This window comes from Mustelus asterias, chromosome 9, assembly GCF_964213995.1.
Source record: "Mustelus asterias chromosome 9, sMusAst1.hap1.1, whole genome shotgun sequence".
Taxonomy (NCBI): Eukaryota; Metazoa; Chordata; class Chondrichthyes; order Carcharhiniformes; family Triakidae; genus Mustelus; species Mustelus asterias.
Window position 1 is genome coordinate 29,352,699 of NC_135809.1, and position 3,683 is coordinate 29,356,381.

The window sequence follows — 3,683 nt, forward strand, 5'->3', positions numbered from 1 at the left end:
TATGCTGAGAGGGATAATATTTTATCTACTGGGTACTGTTAAGTATGGAAAGTTTTGGTCTCAATTAAATGTATCTATTTACTCAGGACACGCCCTGCGCAAATTTAACTTTATGGCAAATAACTCGTGATCAAATTCAAGACATACAATAAGAAATGTAAACCAAATCTTGGAACAGTACACCTTAAACTCCCATTGTTTCAAAGAGATTTTCTTTTGATTATTCTGGATAAGGGTGTGAATTTGATGTAATCTATTACAATTGTTCTTTACAAGCTAGGAAATGATTCTGAAGCAACCGACATACAGCAAATGCCCCTCTCAGACAAGCCCTCAAATGTCTCTTGGCAAATTTGTTTTGTACAAATGTACTGGCACCAAAAGGTTGTATGAAATATCGTTTGCACGAAGATTTCCCAAGTTACAAAAAAAAGAACTCCAATTTCAGTTCACAGAAATGTTTTGGTTTTCTTTCTCAAGTTCCTCATCATGATTATGGTTTTCTTTTGCAGCCACCAGAAACAAAGGGATCTCAACACAAGTTTATATATATAAATAAACTGAGTTTTCTTACAAATTTTCCTTTTGATGTTGATAAAGAATGTGTGAGTAAATCCTTCAGGGAGCTAGAGCTGAAATTATCCATAATTTTCCAAATCAAAAGTCAATGATTCAATTAAATTGTACAATAAAGCATAAAATCAATCTTTACTCTCAGGCAAGAACTGAATTTTAAAACCTGTTAATGCTGTCTGTTAACAAGGACATAACAGATGAGCTTAATATGTGTGATAAACTATTTATTGCATTTCATAATGCCATTATCTGTCATTAGTACCGATTACACACATCTAGAACTATAATACACATTTTATTGTCTGTTTAAACAGACACATTGAATGATGGAATACTATAATACAGGAAAAATGTTTTTCACACCTTGTAATTCTATGGCAGTGCCAGTGACAACATAGTTCAGTACCTTAGAAAGGAGCTGATTTTTTTTTACATTACATTACAACTATCACTGCTGCTCAGTTCATTACCCAATGGAGGTACAATTCGTTATTTATCCACTAGTCAGGGTTTTATTAAGCTTTATACAGGTGATATATTTTAGGAACTCAGAAAATGAAAACACGATTACCAATAGATTCAAACAAGTGTAAATGCCGATGGGGTAATGGTAATTTCTGTTCAGTCTCTGTCCAGTGAAAAACAGTCAATTCTAATTCTAACAATACTAGTAGTGTGCACAAAATTTTAACTCAGTCAGTACAACTTTACAATGGAATTCAACTACAGCGTGTATAAAGCCTATGAAACAGTATACTCACATGGTTTTATAGCACTGATGTCTTTTTAGACAAAAACTAGGTACAATAAAACCTGATAACTCCCTGTTGTTAGTGGTAGTCTAGTTTCCTTTTAAGTCCTATGTTTGGTCCTTTACTTGATTCAGCAGTGAGAGCCTTGAATACAGAGCAACAGCTGTTACAAATTTCAGTCATGACTTTTCACTTTTGAGAATTCAAGGCATGAACACAGTACACAGTAATGGAAAGTATCAAAATTAGTTTACCTCAAAAAGATAAATAAACAAATAGGCGTAATCCACCAATACATGAATTGATGTTTGTGCTACAGCTAAAAGATACTATATATAAAGGACAACAGTCCCCATCAGCATATGATAGAAGCAAGGATAAATGAGCTTTAATTTTGCCACACAGTATGCCATATAAGTATGCACTGAAATTCAAGCAATAAATACATACATTATTTTAAAGCCTTACAATAGCTATGCAAAGCAGATGCAGGAAAGCAGATTTGCTAATATTAGCAAGCAATGGTATAAAAGAGAGTAAAAAATACATGAAATGCATCAAAGCAAAGCTTGCTTAAAAAAGTCTGGTCATTTATGGGCCCACCAACATTTTTTTTTTTACATAATTATGCACAATTATCAAAATACAGACAGAGCATATCAGAAAACCCCAATAAACCTAAAACCTATTGTAAGCATTTGCAGAGTTTTGGAGGTTCTTCTGGTAAAATGTGCAAGCAGCTATTTTTAATCGTACTCGTACAAAATCCATGCAAAATTCTACAGGTATATGCAATCTGTGGCTAAGACTTTTTTTTCCAAAAGATGTGTGACTGAGGTATGCATGCTACCAGCACTGTACCCTCAGATCTCTTTCCAGATGAATTCACATACGATTCTTACTTCCAGTCCAATTGAGTAGTTTTACACATGCACTTCGATTACATTATCTCCCTTTCGATACATCCAAACATCAGTGTCCTACAAATGTTTGAAGACAACCTATTTGAAATCTTTCTCCCCCACATTGGTAACATAAACCTTCCATTGACCATGAACTATAGACAAGCATAGTGAGAGTAACAGTTAACTGTGATACTCGTAAATAATACAATCTGCCACAATTGTTCTGGTGTGTTATGCAGAGGTAGAAGCTTTCAGAAAACCTTTAGGGTGAATGGAAGAACCCTACTGAAAGCAGTTGTGTCCTTTTATTTGGTGTGATAGATGACTGTGTATGTCTTCTACTTGCTGACTCCAGCAAAGAATAAATGATGAGCCTGGTTTGCAGGAACCAGCTCCTTCACGTGGAACTGGCAAGTATGTTAAACTCTACCAGCCACGTCCTGTCAAAAACTGTTTGTAAAGCAATAACCATAATTAGGTTATGAGGTCCCTTGGTTGGGGGGGGAAGTGTAAGGTATTTCACAGAATTGGCACACAAAAGTGAAATGCAACATTTTGAGTTAATAAATATCAGTGTTAAGCAATTTTTGTCCTTTTTTTTAAAAACTACATCACAATGCATCATGAAACATTTTAGGAAAACTTTTTTTATGCATTGTTAGGTATAGCAGATATTTTAAGCCTTAACATCACATATACGCAGAGGCAGAAATTTGTGTAACTTTGGTTTGATAGAAATGGAAATGTCTGTTATAATGACTATTAAACACTATGATTTGAAATGAGTATAAAAATTGCTTTCGTTTTTAAACTCAGCCAGATCATTTGAACTCAAAAGTGAAAATAATTTTTGGCTTCACTAGTTTTTTTTTCAATGTTTGGTTACTACAGTTATTTTTAAGTGAAATCTGAAAACTCTTCTTGACGAACTTAACATGAAAAAAGACAAGACATGCAAGACATAAGCTGCACAAAACATTACAAAGCCACCAGTAAAACCTGTTGTCCGTATGGGAAAAAATGTGAATGAAGCCTACTGAATTTGTCAGCGTTATAATCTCACCTGCCTTACTGGTCTATAAATGTTTATTTAAAGTGTGAAATGAAAACATCTATATAAATTCTGTAGTTGCACCAAGTACATATACTTTGTTTTGGTCAAAGATGCACATTTAGCTGGTTCCTACTCTAACGTCCTACTTTGTATCACTGTTACTGTGTAGTATTTGTCACTGAAACTTTTTTTTTGGACTCAGCAGATCACACATCTGACTTCATTTTTCATCGTGAATACTTTCCTTCGGGTTAAATAAAAGAATCCCAGAGGTCATCAGAAAACAGCAGGTAGTTCATGTAAATGTTCCTTTGTACTAATTAAAGTTACAGAAGGCGGGCCATCAAAATGGTTGTTTCTGTTTTTGAGCTATTGGCCATTGTCAGAGTTGACTTT

The 3,683-nt window shown here is 34.2% G+C and overlaps 1 protein-coding gene across 2 annotated transcripts in view; it reads right to left on the reverse strand.

Annotated features, from left to right (window-relative positions):
* Positions 1 to 200: 200 nt before the first annotated feature.
* foxp2 (forkhead box P2) overlaps positions 201 to 3,683 on the reverse strand; it is a 417,384-nt gene continuing 413,901 nt past the window's right edge. For both annotated transcript variants that reach the window (XM_078219889.1, XM_078219890.1), the window contains one exon: positions 201 to 3,683. This exon is cut by the window's right edge and continues 957 nt beyond it. The gene's annotated coding sequence lies outside the window, so the exon portion shown is untranslated.